This window comes from Ascaphus truei, chromosome 5 (genome assembly GCF_040206685.1).
Source record: "Ascaphus truei isolate aAscTru1 chromosome 5, aAscTru1.hap1, whole genome shotgun sequence".
Classification (NCBI taxonomy): domain Eukaryota; kingdom Metazoa; phylum Chordata; class Amphibia; order Anura; family Ascaphidae; genus Ascaphus; species Ascaphus truei.
Window position 1 is genome coordinate 58416923 of NC_134487.1, and position 20759 is coordinate 58437681.

At 39.6% G+C, this 20759-nt stretch overlaps 1 protein-coding gene and 1 long non-coding RNA gene across 2 annotated transcripts in view; both read left to right on the forward strand.

Moving 5' to 3' along the window:
- The window catches only part of GRM8 (glutamate metabotropic receptor 8), a 1200287-nt gene that overhangs the window by 521253 nt on the left and 658275 nt on the right, over window positions 1-20759 (forward strand). The gene's annotated exons all lie outside the window — the stretch shown is intronic.
- Window positions 2212-5061, forward strand: LOC142495024 (uncharacterized). Its single transcript, XR_012801649.1, has 3 exons — window positions 2212-2467; window positions 3868-3945; window positions 4311-5061. It is a non-coding gene; the product is annotated as an uncharacterized LOC142495024 (long non-coding RNA).

The window sequence follows — 20759 nt, forward strand, 5'->3', positions numbered from 1 at the left end:
TCTTGGAATCCATTTGAGTACCATCTTTGTCCAACAATGGTTATTTCCTCTTATGAGGTGTCCGGCCCACCAAACTTTTTAATTTCCACCATGGGGGAGTGTGGGTCTTGGTCCAAAAATAGCTACCCTATGCATTTCACCAGTGCTGTTTCAGCTTCTCCTCTGGTAATACCCAGTGTACTCTACATCACTCGATACTTTTGAGTTGTTTGAAGCTTCAAAATTATCTTCACATTTAGTGTCCAATTTTCAAATCCATAAGTGAGCACATGCACAGTGGAAGGTTCACTTGAAATATTGTCTCTTCCAAATATGTTCCATTCCATAGCTTCATTCTCTTATTAATTTCATTCAACAGGTTCCCAATCCATTCTTTTTTGCTGGCAAAGGTAGACATAGTCATCGACTTCTTCTAGTTCTTTTCCATTTACTTTGATCTTTGCAGATTTGACACATTTATTGAACATCACTCAGCTCTTGCTGAGATTCCTACGGAGGCCCATATTGTTAGTTGTTTCAGCGAGTTCTCCAATTTGTTGCTGGGGGGCTTCTCGACTTTGTGACAGAAATAACAATGTAATCTGCAAGTTTTAGGTGACTCAAATATTTACCGTTGATTTTGATTCCTTTTTCTTCCCAGTCTAATTTCTTGAAAGATTCTTCAAGTGTTGCTGTGAAAAGCTTTGGTGACATAGGGCCTCATGCAGTAAGCGTCGATTATGTGAAATCGGCAATCTTACCGATTAGTCATGTTATTGGCGATTTTTCCTCTCCGTATGCAGTAAGTGCCGAATACATTCAAAATCAACCCGAAAACAAATCCGCCCACTCTCACGATGATTAGCCGATCACACACAGGTGTATCGGCGTGCGTGGCGGGGTGCTGATAGGTTGCCCAATCACAAATCTTGCTGAATCAGGCGAAACAAGCATGTATTGGATTGCGCGCCATATTTAAAGGCAACGTGTACTGCTAATCTTTCTCTGTGTTGTTGGGAGTGAGAGAGAGAGAGACGCACAGAGCTGGCTGATTGAACATTTGCATATTGACTGAGAGACATGTTGTGTATTGGGTGAGCTTTGTCCATTGTTGTTTTGTTTACATCTTTGTCTTGTTTTATATGTGGAAGTGTTTCGTGTGATTGGCTGTACATTTATTGTCTGTTTTTTGTGAGTGCTGGAAGTATGCCCGCAAAGCGTGGGAAGAGTGATGCTGGTGGGAGTGGGAGTGCTACTCGTGGGAGTACGCGTCGGAGTGAACGTACTGTTCAGGGGAGTGATGTTGCTGGTGCACCGAGTGGTGTTGCTGGGAGTGGGAGTGCTGTTGCTGGGAGTGGGAGTGCTGTTGCTGGGAGTGGGAGTGCTGTTGCTGGGAGTGGGAGTGCTGTTGCTGGGAGTGGGAGTGCTGTTGCTGGGAGTGGGAGTGCTGTTGCTGGGAGTGGGAGTGCTGGTGCTGGGAGTGGGAGTGCTGTTGCTGGGAGTGGGAGTGCTGTTGCTGGGAGTGGGAGTGCTGGTGCTAGGAGTGGGAGTGCTGGTGCTAGGAGTGGGAGTGCTGGTGCTGTGAGTGCTGCTGGTGGCGCAGTTGCTGATGGGGTGGATGGTGGTGGCGTGCTTGCTGGTGGGCAGCTTTTGGAGGCTCTTCCATTGGAACAAGGAGAGTCCAGTCAGCACCAGCCAAGCTCTGACCCTAAACCTGCTCGGAAGAAACGTGTGGAGAAGCCACGTAATCCTCGCTTCAATGACCAGGAAAATACAGCTCTTGTCACTGGCATTCTGGAGCACTATGACAGTATATATGGACATTTACTAGGTAAGTGTACCTTTACATTTATTATTCAAATAAATGTGATCCTAGGTCATCTGAGTTTTGTTCATATGCAAATATGGGTTCAGAATATCTTTCTATGTTAATTAGTCTGGAAACACAGCTTTTTATCATGCCTTACAAGGACAACTAATCACAGGCGGTCAATTTGCCATAACTGCATACAATATGAATGCAACCTTGCTTACATGTATAGGTTTAGTAGTGAATGCTCATGTGCTTCACATATTACACCTAAAACAGCATGTTTGCTATCTCTTGGAACAGCTAGCAGTGTAGGAAACTGGTGCTTCTATTATTATTAATTTACCTCATATATTTTATATGTTTTTCAAGGGCGGACAAGTTCAGCAAGCAGAAAAGAAATGTGGGACACAAAAGTCATTGGTGTCAATGCGTGTGGGAATCATGTGAGGGACAAGCGGAATTGTCACAAGAGATTTGATGATATTAGGTCCAAATTGAAAAAGAAAATACAACACCAACGCGTGCATGCTACTGGCACTGGAGGTGGGCCGACACCACAACGTCTCATATTAAGTCCATTGGAGGAGCTGCTTCGGGCAAAATTACTTCCCGTCGTCGTGGAAGGCTTACCTGGTGACCGGGATATTGGAATTTATCCCTCACAATTTCCACCAGGTGAGAAATATTACTGTACTAGGCGTGTCGTTGCTTACAGTTATTTTGCATATTTACACTGCTTTTTATACTGTCTTCACAATATAAGCATACCTGCATCTATATATGTATATGTCTGATTCTGTATATATATATATATTTAAAAATAGACATATATGTTGTAGTCCTACTAAAAGCAGTAACTAATATAGCACGTGCCATTGCGTGCTCATTTTCATGTGAATTCCCAAAATGCATTGCTGCAGTGGAAGCAATTGATGGTGGGCGAAGATGGGGAACAACAGGGTAGTACACATGTGTAACACATGTTAATGAGAAATTATTACTAGCTACAGGTACAGAACATAAATATGTATAATATTATTGTGTATTTTATTTATTTTACTCCGACAAACATGACATTACTGCCTATTTTAAGCATGCATCAAATATATTGCATGCAACGGCCTACAAACATCACTTGCACTAACACATCTATAGTTGTTAATGAAAAGGTCCATTTTTGCTTTAAGTCATATACAGACAGCATAATGAGGCACACGTATCATATGTTATGTCATTGTTTTCATAACTTAAAAACTGCACACGACTATTTAGCTCATCTACCATTGTGTTAAAGCAGCTGCAATTAATATCTCATCACAGCATACACTTCAACAGAGGGGGTGGGGTTCAGCACACACACTAATTACAGCCTCATTTTAGGGTCAACATAGTTCACACCATTTTCACCTGTTTCAAGTAATTGAAAGGTGTGGCTGATTAGGCTTTTTGGGGAAGGGAATACCGTTCTTACAACCTGACTAGCACAACTGAAGTTAATCACACTCATTTGAAAGCTTAACTTTAGCTACTAAATGCCCCAACAACTCATTACTTATCAAAGCGTACGTCACACATTAGTTCACTCATATCTATAGTTGAACTACTACTATCAACGACACATTATCACACACTGCATGTGTTGTCTTGTTGAGTCACAGCCACATTCAGGTGTGCCACATCTTATATTAATGTACCACACATATCCTCTACCAAAAACAACACTTTTTGCAATATGACCACCTTCATGATAACCATTGTGAATGGTCATCTCATGATAGTTATGTACATTATGATACTGATATCACTACACAACATATGATTTTTATGTACAAATTTTATCTATTTATCCTCACGCATTACTGCAGAAACATAGTATGTTTTATGTTAGGGAACTCAAAGGTTCTAAGTACACAGGCATGTACATTGTTATTACAACTATTTATGTTCACTTTCACACACACATTTTGGGTTAAGGAAATGATGCTGTTACGTACTCATAAATACAGAACATACAATAACTGTTTGTTCAATATTTACACATGTAAATGTAAAACTTATGTTATTGTTATATATAGTTGCCCCTGAAGGACATGTGTCACCTGAGACGGAACAAGTGTCTTCACCTGGGTCAGCCAGCTCAACACACCTAGAAGGTGAGTGTATCAGTTGGTGGCCATATAATATGTGCTCTTCTATATGTTATGTTGTCATGTTCATTATTTGTTTTGCACATCTTCTTTAAATAGGATTACTTAGTGTCAGTGAAAATGAAGTGTAAGGCAACATGTATTGTGTTAGTGATGTTAACTATCATGTAGGAGTTGTGAGTTTACAGCAAGTTTTCATTCACTCATATTTCATACTGAGTCCAAACATTATTCTTAAGTCAAGGTAGTTTTTAATGTGAGGTTATAAAACGTATGGAAACATGTTAGTTGTTACTTATGACACAGTAGAATTACATAGTAACACAGCAGAGATTAACATGCCATTTAATAATGTGTACATTTATTTGTAGAACATGATGAAGAGGATTATGATGATGATGATGATGATGATGCCGCCGCCGCCATAGACACACAAATACAAGCAAGTGACCATGAAGAGGTTCCAATTGAAACTGTTTTACCGCCAAATCGTCCAGCAAATACCACATAAGATGCAATTGTAGCTTCTGAGGGAAAAATTGTGGAAGCAGAAAATCGTCGCCATTCTGACCTGATGACAGTGCTGGAAAGGATGATTGCACTGCAGGAAGAAACAGTTTCACAATTGGCACATCTCCACAGAGTCTTCATTGAAGTGCCTAAACAGTTGCAAAAAATCAACACCTCATTCGAAGCATTAGTTGTTCAGCAAACACAAGCTAATTACTGGAGAATGACTAATGTACCACAATTCAACATCAACACGTCACAGGCAGGATCCTTACATGCTGGGCAGTTTTCACCACATTCATCTGATCTTCATTCACCAGGCCCGAATGTTACCGGTCAAGTAGCAGACATTGCTGTGCAGGTTCCTGACGACATCCTACCGCTGCCATCTGTACAAAATCAGCAGCTGACACCTACAAAGGAGGCGACAAAAACAAAACAAGACACACATGAAACAGACCAACCATCACTTGTGCAGTGTCTACCAACTTGCTCACATGTGTCAGTGGGCACAAGCCCTGTAGGTGAATCACTGCCCAAAAGCCCTGTAAGTGAATCACTGCCCAAAAGCCCTGTAGGTGAATCACTGCCCAAAAGCCCTGTAGGTGAATCACTGCCCAAAAGCCCTGTAGGTGAATCACTGCCCAAAAGCCCTGTAAGTGAATCACTGCCCAAAAGCCCTGTAGGTGAATCACTGCCCAAAAGCCCTGTAGGTGAATCACTGCCCAAAAGCCCTGTAGGTGAGTCACTGCCCAAAAGCCCTGTAGGTGAGTCACTGGCCACAAGCCCTGCCCGTGAAGTGCCAGAGGCCACTCAAAGTGGCTCTGTTGTGGCTAAAGTTGGTGGCAAACGAAAAAGGAAAATTCAAGAGACAACAAGCAGGCCTGTTACTCGCTCTCAAAAGGAACAAAAAAAATAAATTTTATAATTCACAAAATATGTCTTTGGCCTTGTTTTGTTGACTTCAGATTATCTAATTAATATTGTATGTATGCTGAAGACTGTGTTGTTTCCAAACTTTCAAATATGTTCTTGTACACGTGAAGTTTTGGAAATGTAAACACTCCTAATTAATGAATAGTGTTATAAATATTTATGTTTTAATCGTCTGTTCAGTAATGGTCCACCAGGAGCCAGTTGCTAAGTTTAGAGAAGCTGCCATTGACTTTGCAGCAAAACATTGCATTTGGGTGTGTTAATTGATGTAATCATTGCATGTGCATATTATTCACATGCAATTATAAAAGCACCTATTTAACTGCAAACATCTTTCTTGTACGTGTACAGCAGGATTTTGTGTTAAATATTACTTACCTTTGCTGGCCATTGTAATGTTGTCCTTTAATCATTTATGTGTTCTTGTTTCAAGAACATCTCTGAATTTATACTAATATATATGTAGTATGTATGCATATACACTGGCGACACACTTTATTCGAGCTCGGCTAGTCCCACGAATTCGGGTATACCCGGGTGTATTGAGGTTTGTGACTGTTTTCTGCCCGAGTGCATTGAGGTATTTTCCAGGCAGGGATTGAAGCATTTTATTCCCGCTGGCTGCAATACTGCACAGTATATATATATATACTGCATTACAATTCATGAATTTATGCCATCTGGTAGACACGCGAAGCATTGCAGCCTATTAAATCCTAATCATTATCATTTAACAGATCAGCCACCCATCAGCCAGGCATGAACCCAGGCTGGGAAGGCAAACGCAACGGGGCTTGTCAGAGGTGAGGAGCGGCGCATTCCAGGTATCTGCCAGGTACATACTGGGTATTTGCTCGAATAAAGTGTGTCGGTGCAGTATGCACACACACACACACACTGTGTGTGTGTGTGTGTGTGTGTGTGTGTGTATGTATATATAGTACTATCTAAACTGGTATAGATGTATTTACAAAAAACATACACTTCATGCTTCCTTGTGAAAACACAGTATTTTAATAATACAGGCCTAATGTTTGAGAACTATACTAAGTGTGAGCCTCTAACATTGTGCGCAAACAAATGTTTATTACTTAATTCACTCATGTTTATCACCATTTAAATAGGTTTCATACAAGGCCTACTTACTGCCATCAATATGTTGTGTGTACTCCTGCAATATAAAAAAAAAAAAAATAATATATATATATATATATATATATATATATATATATATATACATATATATATATATACACACATACACATACACATACACATACACATACACACACACAATATACATATAGTACAATATACACTTTATATATATATATTTATGAGAGAGATATATTTATATATATATAGATACACACGTATTTAAACTCATGCAGACAGGGAGTTAACCAGACTTTCAAATACACACAGAAATGTATGTGGGAAAAAAACCTTTCATTTTGCAGGTGTGTGTATTTACTGATATGGCTGTCTAAGCACTATTTTCACACAGTGCTCTTTGTTATTTTTCAAGAAAACTCTATGTTACTGAATTAAAAGTGTAGGAATGTTTTCAGAAACGAGATAAAAAAAGGATACATGTTTGTCCCACATGCGGCTATCACAAACCACAAATTTTCAAGCAATAAAAACTACAAATCCAATTGGCGTTTGAAATAAGGATTTACAGTTTATAGTTTTCTTGACCTTGAAAAGGAAACATAGCAATTTGTTAGCCATTGAGCAGTTTCATTTTGATGAGCAAAGAACAGATACCTGCACACATCTTTTTCGCTAATTTGCAATGGCTGAAGAATTCGTGAAAAATATGAATCCGAATTTAGGCTATAAATACATGGTGTCAGAAGCTATTTTGAGAACAAGCGGACACCAAGCGAGCACACGCCAAATCTATGATTTGATTAGAGCAAAATATCCTTATTACCAAGACCGTCGGCATGCGCGCAATTTTAATTCATCAATAAGATTCACTTTATCAACTAATGACTTTTTTGAACGTGTGCAGGATAAGCTAGAAGACAACTATGGTTTCTGGAAGATTGCCAAAGAAAAACATTTCACCGTGAAAGAGGGCACATATATTGTGGTTAAAGGCATATTTATTCCTAATGCCAATAGCAATGGATCCGCTACTACTGTTCCGTGTGAATCGATACCTGCTGCAATATCTGCACCCTCCATTCCTGAAACCCACATTGTACAACAACAAAACTACTATGATTATGTAGCAAGCCTTTCAGCTGAAAATGCATTGGAATGGGTACCTGAAGAAATGAACCTACCTCCCGACCAATTGTTTGAAGAAAGCACTGGCGATTCCTATGAGCGCTTCATGGAGGAGATGTGTGTCATACTGGATTCAGCGGGTGGGTCAAGCGTGGATGAAAAAGCCTTGCATTTCTGGAGCGACCAGTTGCAGCCAGACGAAGAGTTAATTCTAGAAGAATGGTAAATATAACAACCGTTATGAGTTGATTCTGCGTTTAAATGTTTTTTTTTTTTTGTAACCACCATTTTCCCTTTCAATGCGTGGATACAGCGTAACATTGCAGACTGCATAACATGTAGCGATCACAAAGAAATTGTTTCCGAATACAATATAGTAGAACCTGAAAGAGTAGTACACATTGCTGACAGAATAAATATACGTACTTTCCTATCCCTTTAAACATATTAGCAACATTTTACCATAACTCTAACACATACCTGTTTTGTTATCATGCTACATCTACAACATTTAAAAGCGGGTCCACCACGTATGACGTGGGACCCTTGTCATGGCCCAAGGCGTCCTTAAAAAGGATTACGGATGTAAGTCCCGCCCCCAAGCGACGTGCGCGCCTCAAAGCCTATTGGCTGTCATGTTTTGTTATAGTAACGGTAACTGCAGTGTGTCATGTGTGCGGCTCAGTGTTTGTAGGCGTCAACTGGGCGTTAGCCGAATGTTAATTGAGTGGGAGGAGTGTTAGCGTGCGTTTCACGCTGGTTTAACATGACGTCACACGTATTGCATTTGCGCATTGTGTTATCGGCCGTCCTTTCTGTCCAAACACATCTGTTTAAAAAGAATACAGATGTACTCGTTTAGAACGAATGTAGTTTCGTATTCATTGTATTTGAAATAAAGATTTTATGTTTAATGGTATTTTCAAGATGTATTGAACGCACAACGTACGCTTTGTTTTGCGCATGCGCTAACAGTTAGTGCAGCCAAGCGTGAAGTGCGTGCGCACACTAAGATGTGCGCGCACATTTTTCAGTATACAGGCAACGTTCACATCATATACATAGTTATGCCTGCTACAAATTTAAAGAAACATTACATACTGATGTACACTTGTAGTTCTAACATATAAGTGAGTGACGTGTGTATGTACACAATCATATAGAGCTGTGTAACGCATTGTCACGGATACATATATAGTAAGGTGCCATATTTGACCATCATGTGTTTGCTGTATTTCAGAGATGTCGGGGAAGATACAATCGGATCAATGTATGATTTCAGAAGAGTCTACCTTTATATGAGATGATTGTGAGGAGGAGCCACCGACTACTATACTACATATGGAACTAATTTTATATTGCTTGCAGCGCTTATTAACAAACAATTAAAAATGTGATACCCTTATGCCTATATTGCATAAGCACTTAATTAACATAATGATGTTGCAAAATAGTGCCTCATGATTTTTTAATGAGTGTTCTTTAATGACTACTATCATTTTATGGCATGGTGTGTTTTATATATAACAACCATTGCCACTCTGCTAACACATTTGTGTATTCTATTGTGTAATGGAACGTATGACTGTCGAAACTATGTAACAATAATAATAATAATAATAATTATAATATGAGCATGTTCATGTATAGCGCTGCTAGTTGTACACAGCGCTTTACAGACACATTTTTCAGGCTGAGGTCCCTGGCCCGTGGAACTTACAATTTATTTTTTGCCGCCTGAGGCACAGGGAGATAAAGTGACTTGCCCAAGGTCACAAGGAGCCGACACCGGGAATTGAACCAGACTCCCCTGCTTCAAACTCTCAGTGCCAGTGTGTGTCTTTACTCACTGAGCCACTCCTTCTCCCAATGTAAAGGACAATTACAACCAACTAGCCATTTATTGTTTAAAATCTCTTGTTACATGGGTATGTTGATAAAATGGTTATGGACTGTAGCAAATAATGTTATTGGCCAGATGTTGTGGTCCCCTACAATGCATGATGTTCTGAATATGACATCAACATCATGTAATGAAGTACGTTTCTGTGTATATTTCATTAACCTAACTAACTATAGTTTACTGTGTTTATTAAACGTTCTAAAAATACATAGTATAGTCAATATGATGATATAAGTTACCATAATAAAGCTGGTGTTATCATTTGTCGGTGTTATACATGGATCCTACACAAATTGATACAGACACAAACAGTTGTCTTAAAAAGTGTGTCTATGCTAATGTGCACGTGATTGACGTTACAATTGTGAGAATACTTGATAATTATCATCATGATAATGATGAAGTGACGTGATTTATATTCCAAAAATATTACCAACATTGTCATATTGGTAAATTAGAAATGCTAAATGACAGTAACATTTGCGACAAAATTGTCTTTTCTGTTAACAGTTTTACACTTGGTACATGTAGGACACATCCACACACGTGTGACTTATACATACACATGTCACAAATTTAAATTAATGTTGACTATTAATTCCTAGCATTAAAAAACACCTACATTGCTAAATATAAGATGTAGTACGCATTGTTGTGATTACAGGCATTCATGCATGGAGTGTTATGATCAGTCAATTTCATCCGTGATGAATGATCTCCCGTAAGTAAACAAATAAGTACAGTTATCCCCTTTTCTCCAAACACCTCTATATTACATTAATGGAATTTATAAGGAAACATACATAAAATGTGATGAAATGGGAGTAATCATTTTCTAATACAATGCACATGAAAGCTCAAGAGTAGCTAAATGCATATACATGATACAGAAAGTACATGTATGTTACATTTGTGTTAAAACCAATATGTTGGGTTTTTACTTCAAATAATTATAGGAAGATTGAGGTAGGCACATCTTATGAGAGATGTCAGCAAATATACATACCATGATCAGTCATACTGGAGATATACCTATAATGCAAAGGAACAATATATAAATTGCAAACATTGACATGCCATCTTCAGTACCGTAAACAACACAGCAAAGTGTGTATTTGGTGTTAAATGTGCAACACCATGTATATTTAATCACATTCCAAATGTAAATCAGCCTGGTGTACACATCATATGGATGTACATGTTACACTGCACCAATAACATTGTATGTAAGCATACTAGAAGCATGAATGAGTATGGGCATAATATGTGTATTGTGTTAGCATAAGGAACAACACAATGCTAAAATATTAGTGCTTTGTTACCCCATTTGTATTCACATACACACAACAAAAGTACAATTGAAGAGGGATTATATAACCTGTGCAACAATAACATACCGGTGACACATCCCTTTGTGCACACAGCAGAGAAAAGAAAGGTGTGCAACCCATATTCATCTGTGTCCTACCAGAAGGGTATATAAAAAAACATTATTGTTAAGATAACATAATGTAAGTATAAAAGTAGAACTTGGAACATATATGTTTTTACTTACAAGAAAAAAATGAATTGATGAGATTCTGGCGTGTCTGGCCACCACTGGCTGTTTGTTCATTTTCAGCAGCTACATGGGTGGGATGCTTGTCTACCAAAGGCTCAGCTAGGTCTGATTGTACATTGTGCCTGAGTGCAACATTGTGCAAAATGCAACAGGCAAGGATAATATCAGACACTTTTTGAGGCTTGTATAGAAGAGCCCCACCAGTTCTGTCCAGACACCTAAATCTGGTCTTGAGTAGGCCAAATGTCCTCTCTATAACAGATCTTGTAGATATATGGGCTGCATTGTACCTGTTCTCTGCTTCAGTTTGAGGGTTTAGCACCGGAGTCAAGAGCCACGGCCTAATTCCGTATCCTGAGTCACCTATAATGAATGGAGCACACATAAGCTGACATTAGTGATCAAATTGTACAATGCCAACATTCCTAAATAAAAATGTGTTTTGTGTTAGAACATGTAAATGTGTACTCACCCAGCAGCCAACCATGTTCAAAATGTCCCTCTTCGAACGCATGGAAGACTGAAGAGTTCCTCAGGATAGAGGAATCGTGACTGGAACCAGGGAATTTGGGTACCACATGCATTATCCTCATCGTGGCATCACATACCACCTGTACATTGAGTGAATGGTAGTGCTTACGATTGCGGTACACATGCTCACTCTGACTAGGTGCAATCAAAGCAACATGTGTGCAATCGATTGCACCCAGCACACATGGTATCCCTGCTATATTATAAAAGCCAGTCCTGACTTCCAGCCACTCTGTCGCCTCTGTAGGAAAATGAATATAATTCCTAGCGCGTCTATTGAGTGCATAGAGAAACTGGGTCAAGGCCCGCGAGAATGTAGATTGCGAGACCCCGCCCACTATGCCCACAGTTGTCTGGTATGACGCGGAAGCAAGATAATGTAATGAGCACAGCATTTTAACAAGCCCAGGGACTGCACGACCTCTGGCTGTGAAAAAATCTAAATCTCCCCTTATCTCCTGATAAAGAGATAAGATTGCTGCTGAACTCAAACGATAGCAACTTACAATCTCCTCCTCACTCATCCCATCTAACAGGGTTCTCTCCCTGTACAGACGCGGACGAGGCACAACTTGTCTCCTCTGTCTTCTCCTCTGATCTCCTGTCCCTCTACCTGTCCCTCGGCCTGTCCCTCTCCCTGTCCCTGTCGTATCCGCGTGACTGTCCCTGTCACTGTCCCTCGGTGTGTCCCTCCCTTGCCCTATATGATTCTCTTGATCATCAAGCATGTCATAGAAAAGAATGTTCCTCCGTCTCCTAAACAATCTCAACATTTTGAAATGAGTAGCTGTGAATGATCAGGTAATGGGCGTCCTTTAAATAGGTATGTGATGATGTCAGGTGACATAGTAAAATGCAAGGTGTTACATTAACATAATAAAGTACTTCTGTGGCAAGCTGTGTGCAGTTGTTGTTATAAGTATTTGTTGTGTGTATTCTGCAGGGAATGATGATATTTGCCAATGATGTGACGTGAAGCTTTGTACAAACATTGCTTGCAAATAAATAGTTGCATGTGCAATGCATGTAAAACTTCTGAACGCAACAGTCAGTCATGTAATTAGACAAAAAGGCTGAGATTGATGTGGGAAAAGTTTGGTGTAACATGTGTAATTAGGCATGTTATTGTGACATGTTGACAACAATGAATAGTCGTGTGCATATGCATGCATTTCTGTAATGAGGATAGTTGCTATAGAATGAGTTTACAAGGTGTCCCAATGCTGAATTACTGTACATGTGTGTATAAGTTAGGTTGAAGTGCTTGTAATGCTACGGTTACAATGTAAACATGCAATGTGATTGAGCGTCCAATAAGTGACGTCATGAAAATAGGGAGGACCCAAAAGTATATGTAAACATGAGAATACAGATGTACATGAACGTTTAAAGATGCGTGACACATTACTAGCATTGTGTAATGTAAAGGAAGATGAATATACGGTGTATGTGTGACATGTGTGACATGTGTAACATCATGTAAATAATTGTCGCTCAGTTCATAAAAATGTGTGATATGATGTGAGGTTCTCCTTTAAGAGTTGAGTATAGTATTTTCCCTTGACACATCATCACATGATGAGTAATGTGACCCGCAAATGCTGCAAACATGTAAAAGTATAATGTTATGCAAATAATACACGTCAGCTGTGACACAATGCAGGGAATGCCCCCACACTGTAATGCAAATGACGTTTGTATTGTGAGCAATGAAACGTAAACAGTACTATACTGTTATACGTCCCCGCTCCATTGACTCCATTGATGTACAGAAGATTTTTTTTTTCTAAGTGCCGTTCCGGCAGCCTTAGCGATCGTTCTCCCCTCCAAACTGCCAACTTTAGTTGGCGGGAGAAATTGGCCATAACATCTCAATTTCGTAGTGCCGATCAGCCCCGATAAGCTGTTTTTTTTTGTTGAATCCAGCCGATTTAAAAAAGTGGCGATCAGTGGCGAAAACAGGCTTATCGGCAGCCGACTGGCCATAACAAAATAATCGGCTCCGAAACATGGCGATATCAAGCACTTATCGGCGCTTACTGAATCTCAAACCCAATTTTGGCTATAAAATGGCGATAATTCCCTTATCAACGCTTACTGCATGAGGCCCATAGTGTTTCTCTTCTGCATTCACTTGTGGATCCATATCTTGCTTGTATCATAATGTATTCCAATGGTTGATGTGTCATTTTTGTAAATGTTCGTTATTATATCAATATATGCTTTTCAACACTTTGGGGCTTATGCAGAGAGCAACGCGAGTTACAGGGAAAACGGCAATAAAATAGCCACAGAATTGGCGTTACTTATGGGCGTATGCTGAAAACGGCTTTACCTTCTTTTTGCAGATGGTAGCAAAATTGCCAAGTTTTTCTGGCGACCTGGAACACGCCATATTATAGGGCAGAATGGCGCGTTCCAGCGCATCGATGCTACTGGCATACCACCCTATCTGAACATGGCGAATTTACCGTTCTCGCCACGTGTTTGGCTAATTTTAAAGTAAACAAACCTGCTGTGGTGGATTTTGTGAATCTCGCCATGTTCTCGGCAGGACAAGCTTCTCAGGTGCGTATTTTCGCCAAAAGATGGCGCTATTTCCATTCTCTATCCTCTCTGCATAAGCCCCTATGTCTTAATGCATCTAGGGCTACTGAGGTATAGACAAAATAAAATGCTTTTTCATAATCTATGAATCCTAAAATGAGTGGTATCTTATATTTATTACTTGGGGAAATCCCTTCTTGTATGAATTGTATGTGGTACATTGTGTTGTATCCCATTTGTTCTATAATAAAAAAGAGCTGCGTCAATTCAATCCAGGTCTAAGGTGGTGTTGACCTCAGCGCCAGGTGAAAGATGCTTATATAGCAACCTTAATACATATGTAGGAAATTGATGAAAGTGAAGATTTTTGCTCTTTCAAGATGGAAAAAATTGCTCCCCTTGATACAGTACATAACCCAATAAGCCTTTAAGAGAATATTTCATAGCAAGAAAAATGACATGGATAGTTGTACAAATAGGAAGGTATAGAAAATAATGAGCGAATGCTATACAGTATTTTGCTGATTTACTTCAGTAATAACATTTTTAGGTGAATTAAGTTATCTTCATATGTTATTAAAGTTTGCTTAACAATAAAATGTTCAGAAATAGATAAATATGGTCCCTGAAGAGAGAATATAATAAGCAATTATGTATTTGATTACTTCAAACTATAAATTAGCATTTCAGAAGTTTAAGAGACATCAGACAAAAAGTTTGATGATTCATTTGGGATTAAACTTGGGTGTTCCCCTTAACACAATTCTTTTTACAACGTGCTGTTTTTAAAAAAGCTTTACAATTATAAGTACTGTACTTATGTGAGTTTTTGACCAAATTATTTATTTGCATTCAATAGTATTGTCAATAAAACAATTTGGTAAAAATACTGTTCTATTGTCTAACTGGTTTAAAAGCCCTGAAAACAACATAGTTAATAAAATACTTAAAATAAAATGCTAAAAGAAGAAGCACTACATTTGTAAAAGTTTGATTGTATTGAAGACCACTATTAAAGTGCAGCAATAAAAACCATACTTGAAGAATATACAATTTCAATCAGATCTTGGTATAGGAATAGCAACAGTAACAGTAGTGTGTAAATTGGAACCATAGTGAACCTCCACTCTAGCTCACTTCTATATATGCACATTATACATGTAACCCATGTCCCCCCCACCCCTCCGGTCGCAGATTGGACCCCTAGGGTGTAGTGATGGCTGGCTACATGCATATTGGTGGTGCATACCTGTGAGGAACAGGAGGGTCTGAGTCTCCTGTGGTGGTATCGGGTATAACAGGGACAGGCTTCTGGGGTATATGCCTCCATCTTCTTAGCAACGGTGGTGCAACGCCTCCATCTCTGGCTAGCCTTAATTAATAAGGTGAAACCCTCCCAGAGAAGCCCTGGTCCCCGGGGCGAGAGATTTCAATCTCACACAGTCTTTGTATAAAATCAGTACTGGTCTTTATTGTCCAACAGCAGATCAGCAGCACACAGTAACAGCACACAGCAAGGTACAGGCTTTACCTCCTTCTCCTTCCCTCCAGAAGTACACCCTCAGGATGGGCTGTCTGGAGCTCCAATACTCCACACCTTCTACCCCAAGGTATAGGCCCTCAGGGTGAGGCTAACTCTCCCCTCACCCTCTGCAGGGTGAGGGGCATTGGTCCACTGCACTATTGTGCTATCAGCTCTACTCAAGGTGGCTGAGTCTCTCCTCTCCTCTCACTTGCATGCTCCAAGCTCAGACTCTGCTTCAGCACTAACTGCTCCCAGTACAGAATTGCCTGTCACTTACAGGAACAGGCCACTAAATAGAGACAGCCCTGCCCCTCATGATGTCAGCAGGCCCCTCCCCTGTGTTTCTGCCTGCCACACAGAGTCAGATGCCTACCTCCACCAATCCCGGCAGGGCTTGAAGCTGGGGAAACCCATGATAACTACTGGCGGCCTGCCCTTAGCAGGACTTACACCAGTAGGAGAAAGATATATAGCCCAAAATCTTACCAGGGCTACATACATATTACTAAAATGTATAAACCAAATATCTACAGTACAAAAATAAATGCACTCACTAACCCAGGGACTGTGTATCTAGGGGACAATTATGTACAAAAATATCAATAAACAAATAGTTGGATACTGTAAGTCTTACACACACCCCTTGCAAAATATCCTTCCTTCCAATAGGATCATGATAACATATAAAAAATAGAGCGTAAAAGGGAAGGACCTCACTATTTGTACACTAAAGAGAAAATATGAGGAAGACGCAAATTATAGTATGTTGCAAAAAGACATAAATGCAAAATAAACTCATGTAAAATATAAACATACTAATACAATTTTAGCAAACTTTACAAAAAATATACATAAGATACAAGAGAAATTAAGTCCCAAATATAAATCCACTTACAAGAGCTGAAAAACCCGTATAAAGGAGACTCAATGTTTTGGGTACAAACCCTTTGTCAAAAACTGACTGCAACCATTTCAATGAGGCCAAATATTATTGACTACTTGGCATTTTAGTCATATATTTAACTTCTGTTCTCTGACACATTTGGAAAAACATATATAAAGAATTCTGATTAAATTAACTTAAAATAATCTAGTTAACATACAGTATATAAAAATAGAATAATAAATGCAAATTGCTTTTACAAGTGTGGAATATCTTATTGTATAGATGCCAATTTTAGAAATAAAATAATAAAATCCTCCCATGCAACTGTTCATGCCATGATACAAGGTGGATTGTGCAAACGATTAAACTTTGGGAAATGTGATACAGTATGTTATACAATTACAGTAGCAATGACAAGTCAAATCATACTGGTCGCATATTTCATTATACTATACACTAGTTGTACATCCTTAGAGGCAATTCAGTAAACCCTTTAGAAGCAATAAAGCCTGCTGATTACTGTTTTTAATCCCATAATCAGACTAGAATGTTGCAAACAGATTCCAAGGCCAATTCTATAAAGGTCCTATACTGCATGCAATACTTTCCCACCAACCGGATAAAATGAATGGCTGTGGCTCTAGTTTGTGGGTATGTTTGTATATGTAGCCTAGGGTGACTATGTGTGGTGGGTTCCCTTATGGGAGTTGGTTACTACCCCTACTACACCAGAGAATAAGAGCTGTTCTATACTGCGTGCGCTTGCTGCGCCGTGCGCGCGCGCGGCAGTTATAGTTGGCTGAGATTAGTCAGCCTTTCTATAATAGGGCCACGCACATGCACAGCAGTGAGCGTGGAGCCGACTGACGAGGGAGAAGATGAAGAAAATAATGAATTTGTGCCGCTACCGCTGCTGTTAATGTATGTATGTGTGTGTACTGTATGTGTATGTGTCAATAAGTGCACAAACAATCTTTTTTTATTTATCCAACATGTTGTTTTTCTTTTAAAAATCTTATTTAAGAAATTATTCACTTACACAATTTATACACACACATTTACAGTATATACACACACAGACACACACACACACACATAAAGTACCTTCCCAGCATGTCGCTCCCGGCAGCACGGACTCTATACATACAAAAAGTGTGTGCCACGTGCACGCGCGTTCGCACAGGTGCCCGCAATTACTATATAACAAGCCTAAGGGAGCAAAGGATAGACCTTTGGGGCCTCAAGCCCTGAGGATAGATTCCAGGGGCCAGAGGAACAGAATAGAGTGCACATGTTGGTATGCCGTATAAAGAATAAAGAACCATCCTTTGTTTTATACTCCTGCCTGAGACTGCAGTTTATCAGGGGGAGTGCAATAGGGTTTTCCTGCAGGAACTGCACCCAGCCCTGCTGGGGCCTGCTGGAAATGGAGGCGCTGCACCTATGAAGAACTGGGAAGATCCCTAAAGCCTGTCCAGTTTGTCCCCAACTAACACCGGTGGACATTCAGTATCCTGTAAGCCTAGTAGGTGAGCAGCACAACAAAACCAGGTAACAGTGAAATCTCCCAGAGGGTGGGGAACACCTGTTACACAATACATGTCAGTCTACAGTACATATAGCATAAAAGTACTGAATATTATGCAGATGTTTGATTCTATATGAGAAACCACAGAGAAAGTGTGAGCATCACACAAAACGCGCATTGGGGTATTTTGACGTCACGTTGATGGTGTCTGTGAGCGGGTCTTACTGTGGAGCTCAGCAGCTGATATGGTAGTGGTAGTGGTCTGGTTACATCACAGGAGCACAGTTGTATATGGAGTTTGCCCTTTGCAGTTTATTCACCTTTGTTTATGCATTGCGCTTGTTGTTGCCTTTTCCTTGTTGACATACTATAGGATATCAGTTTCGGTTTTTGGCTATTTATGCACATTAGTGTTTGGTCTCATTACCATATCTGTCACTTACCTGATATTTATCTGATATTCCTCTCCACTATGAGGCATATACCTATACTCTATATACTATTTACCTGTGTTCCCTCTATCATGAGACACTTACCATCTGTTTAAGACCTACCAGGCTAGCACACTGCTTGGTAGCTACATATAGTAGTTTATCTGTACACTATGCAGCTACTATCATCTGTTTATTTTACTTTGTATTAGCACTGAGTATTTTTCTGTTTTTTGCTAACCACCTCCCACCCGCTCCCCTCATAGGGACATTTTTATTTACTTTATAGCTATTTACTATATATTTGTCACTTATTTTTCGGCGTTATTATTGGTTATTATTAAAAAGTTTTTTGTTTTAGTATTTTAACTGTGGATGTCTTTGCCACATGTGTTGGCTACTAGACAGTTTTCCGTATGGGAATATATAATCCTCTCAGTTGGACTATATCCCATTATTTTGGACACACTAGCCTTCTAGTGGATATTATATCCTTATGTACTATTTTACATTCTCATTGGGACTTATGAGTTCCTCCTGTGGATATTATATCTTTATGAATACAGTTATGATTACTACATTGAGTGCAACGAGTAGGGGACTGCTGTGACCTTGTCACATTCTCTGTGGTTTCTCATATATATTTCTCCCCTTGCACCCGGTTCACTTACATACATTATTTGATATTTATTCTTGAGCGGTATCCCACCATCATCTTTTTCAGATGTCTGATTCTACCCTGTACTTGCTATTACTTTTTTTAATATACTGTAGTACAACAAATATATTAAGAGATACAAAATTAAGTAAATCTCATAATATTTGTCATGTGCCTCCTCCTATTTCCATTGCCTAAATCAGAGGTCCCCAACTCCAGTCCTCAAGGACCACTAACAGTGCAGGTTTTACGGAGACCCCTGCTAGAGCACAGGTGGTCCAGTCAAAATGCACCTGTGCTAATGAGAGGCTATCTTTAAATCCTGCACTGTTAGCGGTCCTGGTACTGGAATTGGGAATCTCTGGCCTAAATCACAAGATGAGGCACATGGTGCAGAACTTGGAACAAAGACCTTGATACATTGATACATAGAAAATGATGCAATTTGTGTACCAGTAAAATATAAGATATCACTTGCTTCAGTTCCATGTTTGATAGAAATTAAGAGCCAGTTATTGATATCTCACAGCATGCCATTATACATTTATATGACCAATATCACTACAACGTTTTGCACACTAATCATTAGCAAATTGTTGATCTGCTGATGTAGCTCCTGTTGTTCTAATCCCTGGTGCCTTTACTGCAATTCCAGGCTGGCATGATAACAAAACAGAAGAAAATAATTTCAATGCAGTAAGGGAATTATAATAAAAACACATGATACCTCATCCAAAAGTATGCAACTGTGTTTAAACCAGCTCTCTTACATCTGTATGTTACCTTGTCAATAAAACATTATAAGTTTTTACATTTATTTCTAAAGTGCCCCCCATATTCCCCAGTGCGATTATAGTGGGTGTACAGGGATTTGATAATTACATAAACAGTTACAGTACATACAAATATGTACTGCATGGCAAAATACAAAAAGGTAATGAGGACCCTGCTCGTGAGAGTTTACAATCTAGAGGGAATGAGGGACAATATTGAAACAAAAGGTAAACTAGCTGCTTATTGTGGGATGGAGTATACCAGAGCTGGTCTCAATAGGTTTGTGGGTGTGGATGTTGGGGGGTGTAGATTGTTCTTGCAGAACAGGTAGTACCCATAGGGATAGCGGGCAGGGTGTTATGGGTGTGCTAGTAAGGCTTCCTTGTAAAAGTAATTTTTTAGGGAGTTTTTAAAAGACTTGAAGCTGGGAGAGAGTCTGATGGTATATGGCAGGGAATTCCCGAGAGGGGGCAGCACGGGAGAAGTAGGATTGAGAGTAGGTAATAAGGCAGGAGGAAAGGCGGATGTCGTAGGCAGAATGTAGGGGGCCTTTAGGTATATTTTCAGGTTGAGGGCTGAGATTTAAGGGGGACAGCATCATTGGGAGCTTTGTAAGTCAGAGCTAGGGTTTTAGTTTGATTCTGGAGGGTATGGGAAGCCAGTGTAGGGATTTTCACAGTGGAGCAGCAGAAGTGGAGCGGTAATTGAGGTATAGTAGATGAGTCTAGCAGCAGAATTTTGAATGGGTTGGAACTGGAATAAAGGGACAAGGAGAATGCCAACTAGGAG